This window comes from Musca domestica, unplaced genomic scaffold, assembly GCF_030504385.1.
Source record: "Musca domestica strain aabys unplaced genomic scaffold, Musca_domestica.polishedcontigs.V.1.1 16, whole genome shotgun sequence".
In the NCBI taxonomy this organism is placed as follows: Eukaryota; Metazoa; Arthropoda; class Insecta; order Diptera; family Muscidae; genus Musca; species Musca domestica.
This window is the reverse complement of record NW_026712219.1, coordinates 5,901,403-5,915,510: the sequence shown is the minus strand read 5'-3', so window position 1 is coordinate 5,915,510 and position 14,108 is coordinate 5,901,403. Positions and strand designations below refer to the sequence as shown.

Below are 14,108 nucleotides of genomic sequence, written 5' to 3'. Positions count from 1 at the left end.
AAAAAAAAAATTTAAAAAAATTATGGGAATGTGTAAAATTTGAGGTCAATCGGACTTGTACGTCACATTTTATAAGAGTTGTAATTATTCAAAATTTTGACCCTTTGTGGGGGAGGTATCTGATGGAGTGGACCGATATTGTACATTTTCTCCCCTGATTTAGCACTGATGCAAATATTACGATTCGCAAAGTTGGAAAAATCGGATTATCCTTTCTCTTATCCTTCCAAATTATTTTCTTTGAAAATTTAGACATTTTGTGTGGGAGGTACCAGAAAGAGTGGACCGATATCATCCATTTTCACATCTGAACTATCACTGATGAAAATATTAGGATTCGCAAAGTTAGAACAAAATCAGATTATCCTTTCTCTTGCTGTGCAATAAATTATATTCTTTGAAAATTTTGACATTCTATGCGGTAGGAACCAGAAGGAGTGGACCGATGTTGCCCATCTCCGAACTCTATCTATGTTTGACGATAATATTACGATGTAGCAAGTTTGAATCGAATCGGGTACTCCCTTTGAGAGTTATCATGCACACCAGCCAGCCAGACAGACAGACGGACGGACGGACGAACATCGCTAGATCGACTCCAAATGTCCCGAAACGGATTTGGTCCAAAGAGACCTAGGGTCTAAAACCGTTATTTCGATGAGGCACATTTTGGCCGTATCAAATGATATAGGCCCTCTCTAGCCATATGGCTAAGGGTATAAAATCGTTAAATTCGGCCGGGCCGAACTTTGAAAAATCCTCCATCTATGGGTAAAGAAAACATTTTTATATAAATATATCTGAATTCAAACGTGTTCCACTTTAAACTACAAATACTACTACGACCGTTTGGATAATGCTGTCAAACTTTTCAAAAAACCATAAAGTGGGCGGGTCGTTGTGTGGGGGCCATACCAAAACGGAAACCTCTATACACACATTTATACTTCAAGGATTGTTATCTACCAAGTATAGTTATATGTCCGCTATAGGGAAACGTGGACCTAAATTTTAAATGTTTCGCCACTAGAGCTAGAATCCATTATGACCAACAACTACCAATTTTTAGACGAATCTATGGAAAAATTTGCCAAAAATCTTTAAAATGTCAAATTATGGCAAGTTTGGCGGTTATTCCAAAACATGGATCGATATATCTCATTTCCAATACCAACCATCATTGACACAACACAAATTGATCTGCCAAAGTTTTAGGCTCTACGTCAAACAATGTGGGGCGTATCGTGATTTCAACAGACAGACAGCCGGACGTCGACTTAGAATTGTACGCTCATTTTGAATATATACTTTATGGGGTCTACGACGAATATTTAGGGATGTTACAAACGGAATAACAAAATTAATATAGCATCCTTTTCAAGGTGGAGGGTATAATAATAAATGACTCACTCACTTTCTCACTCCTCATGAAGTGAAAAATAAATTTCGAACTCTGATCTCAAATACAAGAAACCACTTTTCATAATCATATTCCTTGATTAGATTGGATTTATCTTTATTCAGTTTATTTCCCTTGTCACATCTGGCAAGTAAATACTTGAACGTTTACTTATTTTTTCCTTACAAAAATAGAAAATTCAGTTCATACCCTGCATGAATGTATTTATTATGGAAACGTGTCATTGTCACATTATTTGAAGAGATTTTTTATTTTTTTAAATATGAAATCATTATTTTCATTTCAATCTTCTGAATACGAAGAAACAATGCAATTTTTCTATGTCATACATTGTTTATTTATAAATATGTAAGGACAACATTTAAAGGATTTGGAGAACCCAGCAAACAATGGTAAAAAGAAGGAAAATGGCGATCATCCAGTATGCCTGGCATGAGCCATGGGATATAGAAAAAAATGGAAATAGGTTAAATAAGTTTACTCAGATTTATTTGAGTTCCGCAGAATTTTTGTTATTAAAATATGTTATATAGTTCCACGTTTTGGCATGGCTCCCATATAATTATTCCGACAGCTTTAAGGTGTTTGGGGTATTTTGATCACAATTTCAAACCGCATTTTCTATAAAATGGTAATTTGTGTTCCTAGTAAGTTGGAAATATGCTTGCACTGTACTATTCATATGGGTACACATTTTTGTATGTTACCTTCAGGGTGAGATGAAAAAACTGCCACTCGTCCGACAACTGTTAAAATTATTCAAATGACACTTCATTATATTGTTTACAAGCATACAAAAGCATTTTGGTGAGCATTTTCCAGAAAAAAAGTTATTCGTGATGGAATTCAAACGTGATAGTGTGATTTCTTTATACTTGGCTGGAAAACCACAAGTGGCTATCGTTAGAGTTCTCCAGCATTTAAATGTGAATAAATCTTTTGTGTCTCGTACCATCGCTCGTTACCGTGACCCTGGTGGCGTAGCCCAACGCCAAGGAAATGGACGGAAGAAAACAGCAACATCAGCAGAAATCGTTCGATGAGTAAAGAAGCGACTTGATCGAAACCCGCGTCTCAGTGGCCGAAAAATGGCTCGAGAGCTGAACATATCGCGATATTCCTTTCGGCAAATATTGAAAAATGAGCTCGGGCTAAAGCCAAGAACTTACACCGCAACAGAAAGAAAATAGACTCAAAAGAGCTAAAGAGTTGCTTCTCTTGCCCAGAAGTGGTGAACTGCCGAATTTGGTTATCTCCGATGAGAAAACATTCGTTGTCCAGCAGTTTGTAAACAAACAAAATAATCATGTTTACTAGCCAAAGAGGTAAGCCGAATTTATGCTCCTTCGGTTGGCCACCAGAACTCAAGCGCCGGCCCTGGTGATAGTGTGGGTCGCCATAAAAGCCGATGGTCGCACTCCGCTCGTATTAATCGACCGTGAGTTCATTGGACATTTCAACGGGACTCAGCACGCGCCACCCAAGAATGGTTACAAAATGAGATGAGGCGTTCATTTGCCGTTTGAAGGTCATAATTCGTGCCAAAGGTGACCAATTCGAAGAAATCTTAACATATTCTAAAATTTGATGCTATTTTAATTTTTTTTTTTGCTTTAATTCAATAAAATTAAAGAAAACAATTTAAAAATTAATGCGTTTGACTTCGTTGTATTTTTTTATCTCACCCTGTATTATCAGTTTGGTTAGACCAAAAGTTTGCTGTACCGTAAAATATTGGTCATACACCCATTATGTTTTTTTTTATAAAGTTTTCTATCTAGCTGATCTAAGTCGATCGAGCTATGTGTGTCTGTTCGTTCATCTGCCAACGTTAAATTGTAGTGACTATACTGGCCACTGTTATTGAAAGAACAGAAGCATGTTTTTGGAGATGAGCCCAAAATATTAAGGGCTTAAAACCAACCAAGCAACCAAAAACAGAAAAGTTTACTGATTATGCATTTCTTACATATCATAATCAAAGACCAATCGAGACGGAATTCCGCATTGGGATAGAGATTCGGACAGATACTAGCATTTCGGATGTTAATCACATAATATTTAACGAGTAAAATAAACAATAACTATTACAGGAAATTGTTTGGAATTTTTCTTGCCTGCATGGCATTATTTCGAAAACGAACATGGGTTGCACTTTTATGTACAGCACGTTTTAACCTCTGTCATTCTGGTCTGTTCTAAGATAGTCTTGATAGATGTCAGCTTCTTGGACCTCTTTTGGCATTTCATCTTACATCATTTGGTGATATATTTAGCCCTGGTAGATACTTAGCCTTTTCTTCTTTGTGACCGGGGAGTTTTGAGTGGCCTAAACGGGGCCAATTTTCTGTATGTGAAAGTACATATTTTCTATCTCAGAAGAATCACATGGCTGCCCGAAGCTATTTATTTAGATCTTTTGTATGGCGACGTTGAAGAATGCAACAGGATCCGCCACTCCACACATTTTTATACCCTCAGCCATATGGCTACAGAGGGTATATATCATTTGATACGGTCAAAACGTGCCTAGTCGAAATAACGGTTTTAGACCCTAGGTCTCTTTGGACCAAATCCGTTTCAGAACATTTGGAGTCGATCTACCGATGTCCGTCCGTCCGTCCGTCCGTCCGTCCGTCTGTCTGTCTGTCTGTCTGTCTGGCTGGCTGGTGCGCACGATAACTCTTGAAGGGAGTATCCGATTTGGTCCAAACTTGATACATCGTAATATTTTTGTCAAATTTAGATCGAGTTCGGAGATGGGCAATATCGGTCCACTCCTTCTGGTACCTCCCCCACAAAAGGTCGAAATTTTCAAAAAATTTATTTTTTGCACAGAAAGAGAAGCGCTAAACCGATTTTGCCCCAACTTTGCAAATCTTAATATTTGCGTCAGTGTTAGGTCAAGTGTGAAAATGGACAATATCGGTCCACTCCATCAAGTACCTCCCCCACAAATGGTCAAACTTTTGAATAATTACAACTCTCATAATATGTGATGTAAGAGTCCGATTGTCTTCAAATTTCACACATGCCAATATTTATATTAGCCCAAGGTCTGGTGTTAAGATGGAATATATCGGTCCATTCCTTCTGGTACCTCCCCCACAAATGGTCGAAATTTTAACAAATATATATTTTTTGCACAGAAAGAGAAACGATAATCCGATTTTGCTCAAACTTTGCAAATCTCAATATTTGCGTAAGTGCTAGGTCAAGTGTAAAAATGGACAATATCGGTCCACTCCTTCTGGTACCTCCCCCACAAAAGGTCGAAATTTTCAAAAAATTTATTTTTTGCACAGAAAGAGAAGCGATAAACCGATTTTGCCCCAACTTTGCAAATCTCAATATTTGCGTAAGTGTTAGGTCAAGTGTGAAAATGGACAATATCGGTCCACTCCATCAAGTACCTCCCCCACAAATGGTCAAAATTTTGAATAATTACAACTCTCATAATATGTGATGTAAGAGTCCGATTGTGTTCAAATTTCACACATCTTAATATTTATATTAACCCAAGGTCTGGTGTTAAGATGGAATATATCGGTCCACTCCTTCTGGTACCTCCCACACAAATGATCAAGATTTTCAAAAAAAATAAAATATATAAAAAAAAAATATTTTCTGCACAGAAAGAGAATCGATAATCCGATTTTGTTCCAACTTTGCAAATCCTGATATTTACATCAGTTCTAGGTCAGGTGCAAAAATGGATAACATAGGTCCACTCCATCAAGTACCTCCCCACAAAAGGTCGAAATTTTGAATATTCATCACGCTCTTAAAACACTTGAACACGATTCCATTCCAAAGAATCCGAAATAAACATCCAGTTCTCTTCATATTACACACGTCCCATTATTTCTACTAACTCAAGATCTGGTGTGAAGATGGGATATATCGGTCCACTCCTTCTGGTACCTCCACCACAAAAGATCAAAATTATGAGTATCCATGAAGTTCATAAAACGCAAAATTATCATCCGATTCTATTCAAACTAGGATGATGTATTTTATCTGTATTAGATGAAGTGTGAAAATGGAATACTTCGGTCCGCTGTATCTGTTACCTGAGGCATATTTCCATTTTCCGAAAAGGTGCACATACCTCATATAAAGTACAAGAAGTAGTCGATATAGTCCAAATCTGTCACGTTCGTAACTCAAGGCTGAGGGTATACATCTGTCGGCAAAACCGACTGATACTATTTTACTTGTTTTTGTTTGAAAATGCTAGAAAAGATGCTACTAAAACGTAGTACGACGTTGAAGAATACTACCGGGTCCACCATTTCACACTTTTATTTAAAATGCTATAAAAAATACTACTGAATATTTTATGTTTTTACATACCCAATTTTCGCACAATTTTGCAATATTAGCAATATTTTCAATGAAATGTCGCAATCAAAGATGATCCGTTTGACATTTTTCAGGTTTTCGACTTTCGAAAGGTTGTTAACGTCGAAAACATCAGATAAATATATGAAACGTAGAAAAAGTACAAAACGTCATAAACTTCTAAAATATTGTAATATCCAAAATGGTTGATTAACCTTTAGATTGTATTATTATAACCTCTTCGATCATAATGCTGATCGGGCAAAGCTACATCACAGAGCTTATAACCTGTGACTGTTTTTTTTTTTTTTTTTTTTTTTCTATGAAAATATGAATCATCCATCTTAATTTGTTCCTAAGATAGCGTCATTATAATAGACATGTAGGCAGATAGAAAGACGGACATTGCGAAATTGACTTAGAATTTTACGCTGATCATGAATATGCACTGATGTGAATATATCTAGGAGTTACAATAATAATAATATTCATATACTTTCCATTCCATAGTGGATCAAAAAATCTGGTTTAAACACTAAAACGATAGGCCAGTAACACGGACCAGGTAAGCTAGTGTTTAAATAAGATATATATACTATTTTAGAACAGTATTGACACATTTTTGAATTCATATTTTGTTTTCGATGACATGCATTGAAAATTCTATTTTGTGTTTTATATAAATCAAAAATTTCTGTTAAAATTTGGCTCATCACAGGAAATGCTTTTACATTATATATATTTCATATCCTTCATAAAGTATTACTAGGAACATTTCCATGTAACTAGGTTCGCTCACACTCGCGAGATGCATTTGGCAAAGTCATCATAATTCAGAGTATGACATGGTTTTATTTTTTTTTCTCTGTAAAATCACACAAAACTTACAATTCTTTGCATTTTTTGCTCGTCTTCTTCTGTGTGTTCTTCGTACTTACACTAATAGACTGAAACAGCTGAGGTTTCATTTTTCTCCTTGCTTTTTTTGTTGCATCGACTTGAAATATTTTTGTAAACAGATAAAGCGGTCATAGAACATCCAAAACGCATCGAATTGTGCTCACCAGAAAGTGTCACATCCAAGCTCTAGACAAATACACATGTGCGTATAGGTGTGTGCGTGTGTGTGTGTATGTACGTTTGGATCAATAAAAATAAAAACCAGAAAAATGAAATGCCTTATTCGAGCTTTCCAGCGCTTTGCTTTATTTTTCAATTGATTGGGGTTTATCGGTGCGTATGAGTGCTGCTGCTGCACGAATTTTTCTGATGATGTTGCTCATACGTTCAGTGGTACGTTTGCCACGATGACTACTTGTTGTGTGTTGAGGCAAGCAATTTTCTTTTGCTTCATTGTTGCACAATTGATTTCGTTTCGTTGTTTGAGTGTGTATGTGTGTGTTTGTGCGTTAGTTTTTTCGTATTTCTTTTGGCTTTTATATTTCAAATAATTTTCTGTTGTCATGTAGGACTGTCGTTGTCGTCTCGTTGTTGTTGGCATTATTGCGGTCTCCTCCATGCACATCATGTGTATGGCATATGCCATAGTGTAGTATAAACCCTTTTTATTTTCTATTAAAGCCAGATATTGAGGATTTGTGACAACGGCAGATATTATTTATTTAGGTACAGTAGGACTTTGGCCGCAATGCAGCCGAGTGGAAAATGGGCGTTCCCTACATTTCTAAAAGGGGGAATCAATATTTTAACAATTTAAAGTATATTTTCGTCTTCCAATTTTTTCCTTGTTTGAGATATAATTTCAAAAGGCTTGGACTATCCATGTTGAACCTTAGATGGAATATCATATTTATACCACATCCGTCTATGTATTTTGTCTATATATGTTTATAAACAAAGTGTAGGTCGCATTTATTGCCTGATTGAGATAAAATGTTGCACAAATCATTTGTTTGACCCAAGGACGAACCCAGTACGAAATTTAGACATAGATCCCATATTTGATTTGATTTAATTCCTTTGGTGCACCAAATCTGTAATATTAATCCAAATATGATGAAATTCGACACATATGACCAAATTGAGCCTAGAAACAAGTATGTGACATTTGGTAGAAATCATTTCAGATATAGCTATAGCTCCCATATATATATATATATATATATATATATATATATATATATATATATATATATATATATATATATATATATATATATATATATATTTCAATATATATATATAAGCGCATCTCAATATATATATATATTTCACTGCACAGAAAAACAAATTATTACACAATATTACTTTGCTTGGAGTTTGGCAATCCTAATATTTCCATTAGTGCTAGGTCATTTGTAACAATTATCAATATCGGTACACTCCATCCAGTACCTCCCCACAAGTATCTCAACATATTAAATAATTATAGCTCTCATAAAATTTGATGTAACAATCCGATTGTCTTCAAATTACACACATCGCAATATCTTATTAACCCAATGTCTGGTGGGAATGTTGAATATATCGGTCCATTAATTTTTAATATACACGAAACTCATAAAACGCGAAATTGCCATCTGATTTCATTCAGACTAAGCGCATCTCAATATTTTCATTAACGCAAGATCTATTTTAAATTTGGTAGAGATCGGACTATAGCATCATGTTCTCTTCGCACCCCTTATTTCTGCTAGCACAAGATCCGCTGTGAAGATGGGATATATCGGTCACCTCCTTCTGATACCTCACCCACAAAAGAGGGGGTCATATTAACGTTCGATTCAATTCGAAATTGGTACATCTCAATATTTCCTTCAACACGATATCTGTTATAAAGATGGTGGAAATCCGACCTCTTCTTCTGGTACCTCCCCTAGAAAGGGCAAAAGTTTTGAATAATCAAAACCATCATAAATTCCGAAATAAGAATCCGGTTCTACTCATAATTCACACATTCTATTATTTGTACTAAAACAATATCTGCTGTGAATATGACAAGATCAGCGGTCCACCCCTGCTGTGAATATGACAAGATCTGCGGTCCATCCCTACAAGGGGTCAAAATTTTGAACATCAATCAAACTCATACAACGCGAAATTTACATCCGAATCCATTCAGACTCAGCACAGCTCAATATTTCTATCAACACAAGTTCAGTTGTAAAGATAGTAGAGATTTGACCATTCCTTTTGCAAGCCCCCCACGTACGGTTCAAGGTTTTGAAAAACAAAATGAAAAACTCTCATCAAATTTCACACTCACAAACATATTTGCTAACACAAGATCTATTGTGAAGAAGATATTGATGTGCGAACCCCTTCTGGTACCTCACCCACAAAGTGTCACAATTTTCAATAATTTTATCTGTCATAACTTGCGAAACAAGTCAGCGATTCCTTACAACTTGCTATGTCTAAATATTTCTCTTAACCTGAAACCTGAGATGAATATGAAATTTGAATGATTTGATTTCCTATAAAATTGGATATAAATGTTCGATTTTCTTGTAATTTTACCGATACCAATTCTAACCTGTTTCAAAACACCTTTTCTTAACTTGTTTGAGGCCCCGAGAGATTCATTTTTTTTTTTTTTTTTGGAATATAATTTCAAATACATTTGGAATTTTTTCATAAGTAAAAATCGTTTAAAATTCTGCTTTACGTACCTATCATGTGAAATATTTATATTCCATAATTTTTGTCTTAGACTCAACATATCTCAGACGACTGTTCATATCTAAATTTAGGCCACTGTCTAAGTACACTTAAATAACCAGTTTGTTTTTCGTTTTTCTATTCAAACTAAATCCATTTCTCTCATAATATTACAAACACATACATTTTTAGATGTGCGTGTCTCAAGTAGAACACACTTCCATCGAAGACAGAAAAAAATCTTTCATATCTTATTTCTACTTAAGATCGAAATGTATATTGGATTTCCTATTTCAATCGAATGCTAGCTGCCTGGCTGGTTGGATGAGAGAAGCGATTTAAGAGTTAAATTCTTTCAATGAAGGAAGAAAAAGAGATTGGAAAAAAATAGAAGTGAATCAGGACAAAAATATACGCTCACGCTAAACACATGCAATTGAAATACTGACAAACTGACACACACAACATCGCACACATGCACATGCACACTTTATAGAAAACATCAGCATTGAAATGCTATAAATTTGATTTGTAATAAGAGTTTTACCCAACAAGATTTTCCATTAGATCTAGAGATTTATTTCAAATAAAAAACTTTGTGTGGAGGAAAGGTGAGGGGGAAGCAAATAAAAATGAATAAAGCGACAAACTATTGTAAAAGAAAGAAACCGAGAATTTCTAGTTGTGCGGAAAATTGGTTTAAATTGATGATAAAAGTCCAGTGGTCAGTTGCAACTAGATGTCAGCAATATTTTGAAGGAATTTTGCAATGAAAATGCTGACAAATTTTTGGTAATTGTGTGGGACTGTTGAGCACATTTTCGGTAGTATTTGTGCAATGTTATGAGGGGGTAATCGTATCTTTTTGTTGATACTCAAGGTCATTTTAAGACGGAATGTGATTTTAAAATTATGTCAATAATTACAACACTATTAGACGGAGGAAATAATAACATTCTAAGTAGATTCATAAAATTTAAAAGTGGATTTAACGTTGTCCTCCTGTCTACCTGCATTATCATCCCGGAGGCCAAACTGTTTTATTTAGAACTTTAAATTTTGCACAAGAGTTTGTAATATCGATTCACGTCTAGGTCCCATATTATGCTTCCTCTTGATTTCTTGTATTTTGCAGAGTTCTCTTTATGGGTTCTTAGTCTGTAGCATGTTCTCGTGTAAAAAAAAAAAACAACAAGTAAAGAAGCAGTAAGTTCGGCCGGGCCGAGCTTTGAATACCCTCCACCATTTAGAACGAATTTGGAAATTTTCGAAAAAGATAACATTCGCCAAAATTCTGTTAACATCTTAAAAAAAACGATTATATTCGAAATATTATGGTCTGTACGACTGCTCCTACATAGGCATTGTTTGTCAGAACCCATTACCATATTCAAATTCGAAACGTGAAATAAACGGTGAATATTAAGTAGCTAAAATCATCAACATACCGTACATAGGGAGGTACCGTTATATCGGAGATATACGAAGACCTGCACCTGCATAAACAATTTTCTGTCGCAGGCTGTAGCTTCCATTACCAACTTCTAATACGACATCTCAAACAATTTCGGTAAGTATTGTACCTAAAATCGTCAAAATACCGAATATAGGGAGGTACTGATATATGGGGCCTATACGAAGGCCTGGACCTGCATAGACTATTTTCTGTCACGAACTGTAGTTTCTATTATGAACTCTAAATACATAATTTGAAACTACTACGGTGAACAATGACGCTAAAATCATCAAAATACCGAATGTTGGGAGGTACAGTTATATGAGGCCTATACGAAGACCTGCATAGACAATTTTCTGCCTTAGGCTGTAGTATTCATTACGAACTTCAAGTACCAAATTTGAAAATCAAAGTACTGCAGTCTATGTCTACATGGCTGTACCTCTAAATTTATAGTATTTTAAAAGTCTCAGAGGTCTCATGATTTGGTGTAGCCCTCACATAGCGGCCTCACATGGAAACCGGAATTTTTCCTTGTTCAGAATCGGTTCTTGTTTTAATCTCAATTTCTTACCTCGAGTACCGGCAATGTTGATTTTATTAATGACCTTATAATATTATATTTTGAAATCTTAAAGCGTAGGTCCGCGTTTCCAAATAGCCGCCTAATTTTTTTGACCACATTTTTTTACGGAATTGTTCCAAACATGGTGTAAGAAATTGGTTATGTTTACCACATATGGTGGTGGCGCCCATATGACTGCCACTCCCGATATTCGGTATTTTTACGATTTATGCCACTTTCTTTCTAATTTGTTTAAAATTCGGTATTTGTAGTTCATAATGGGTTTTACGACCGTTGTCAAAACGTTGTCTATATTGGTCCACGGTTTCCGCATAACTGTACAGATATTCATTGCACTCTATGTTTTGTAACTAAATTCGGGATATGTCTTATCGATATTTCCGCAGGCCCATGTAATTTTACAAGGTTAAGACTCCTTTCCATGAAAGCAGATCCCACAATAAACTTTGTTGGAATGAAAGTTTGCCAACTTGCGGTTTTTATCGTACTATTTTGTTATTTGAACACACAAAGCCTTTAGGTTATTATTCACTGTTTTCTTGAACGGTCTTTTTTTAGATGAGGTAGCTGTCTTCCAGTGGGATGTTTGGGATGTATTTTGTAACATTATGGCTATGCACAGAACTCCTCCATAAAAATAAAAAAATAGGTCAACTGTGAAAATAAACGATATTGTAAATTCCTTGCTAGTACCTTTCCCACAAGGAGCCATACGCCTACACGGGGGCATATGTCATTTGAAATGTCCAAAACGTTCCTAATCGAAATAACTGTTTTAAGTCTCTTTAGACCAACTCAATTTCAGGATATTTGGAGTCGATTAAGGGGTGTCCGTTCGATTGTCCGGCAGGCTGGCTGGTGCACACGATAACTCTCGAAGGTCCAAACATCGAATGCCGTAATATTATTGGAACATTGGTAAACTCCTTTATACTGGGTTAAGATCTGTTGTGAATATTGTAGATACCGGTCCTTTCGGTACTTCGCCTATACTAAGCGTCAAAATTTTGATTAACAAAAACACTCAATTTGACTTACAATTGTACATTCCATAATACTTTTTATACCCTCCACCACACTATGGAGGGTATATTCATTTTGTCATTCCGTTTGTAAATCCTCGAAATACACATGTCAGACCAAACAAAGTATATATATTCTTGATCAGCGTTAAATTCTAAGACGATTTAGCCATGTCCGTCTGTGTGTCTGTCTCTCCGTCTGTCCGTCTGTGTGTCTGTCTGATGTAATCACGCTATAACGCAGGTTCACGTCTTCGTATAGCCCCAAATATAACGGTACCTCCCTATATTCGGTATTTTGATGATTTAAGCGACATTATTCACAGGAATTGTTTCAAATTTGGCATTTGGCTTATGACAATCGATGCCTATGTAGGTTCACGTCGTACAGACCCCAATATCACGGTTATATTCGGTGTCTCATAGTTCTTTTTGACGATCTTCATAGAATCACTTTCTGAGTTGATTTATGCATGTCAGTGAACAAATTGCAGGTGGCATTTATTATCCGATTGAGATGAAATTTTCCAAACAACATTTGTTTGGCCCAAAGACGAACTCTATTGAAATTGGAGATAATAAGTAAAAATTTAGATATAGCTTCCATATATATCTTCGTCCGATTTGCCTTTTATTGTGCACTAAACGTCTAATATCAGCCCGAATAGTATGGAATTTTGCAAATACAACCAAATTAGGCCTTAAAATTAGTATGCCAAATTTGATCGAAATCGGTTCAGATATAGCTCTAGCTCCCATGTATATTGTTTATCCGATTTGTTATTTTTGTCCTCCGCAGCCGTAATATGCACTCTGTAAGAACAATATTTGGGGAAATATATCAAATGCAGCTCAGAAAAACCTTTGCTAAATTTTATCGAGATCGGTTCTGATTTGGATATAGCTCCCATATATAACTTCGTCCGATTTACCTTTTATTGTACACCAAACGGGCAAATATTAGCCCAAAGGGGATGGAATTTGGCACATACGACCGAATTGAGTCTAGAAGGTAGTGTGCCAAATTTGATGAAGATCGGTTTAGGTATGGCTATAGCTCCCATATATATTGTTTATCCGATTTGTTATATTTGTTACCTACAGCCATAATATGCACTCCGTTAAAACGATATTCTCGGAAATATATCAAATACAGCTCCGAAATATCTGCCAAATTTTATCGAGATCGGTTAAGATTTGGATATAGCTCCCATATATATCTTTATCTGATTTCAAATAATTTTGCACCAAATGGGCAACTCCGAATTTATTTTTTTACAAATGCTTCGGCATATTTAGTCCTTTGAACTTTAAATTATAATTATACTCATAGCGTGTATGATTGAATTCTCCCATAAAAACCTTTAATTGTTATGTGGAGCTCAACTGAATTAGCAAAGTGGTGTAGGGTATCATAAAATCGGCCCCGCCGACTTTAGGACTTTCGGTTTTTTTTTTTTTTTTTTTTTTGTTGATGTAGTAGAAGCATCTGCTTTGTCAGATACCTATATTTTGTAGAGATCGTAGGTAAAAAATAAACTATTGGTTCTAGATTTATGATGATTATTCGATGTAGTAGGTATGTGAGTGCTTCGCAGCTGAATATTCATTTTATTCAAAAGAGTTTCAGATCTGCAGAGACTTAACAACAAGTTATAG

General features: G+C 35.5%; 1 protein-coding gene across 2 annotated transcripts in view; it reads left to right on the top strand.

Moving 5' to 3' along the window:
* LOC101898415 (semaphorin-2A) overlaps positions 1-14,108 on the top strand; it is a 172,867-nt gene that overhangs the window by 114,354 nt on the left and 44,405 nt on the right. The gene's annotated exons all lie outside the window — the stretch shown is intronic.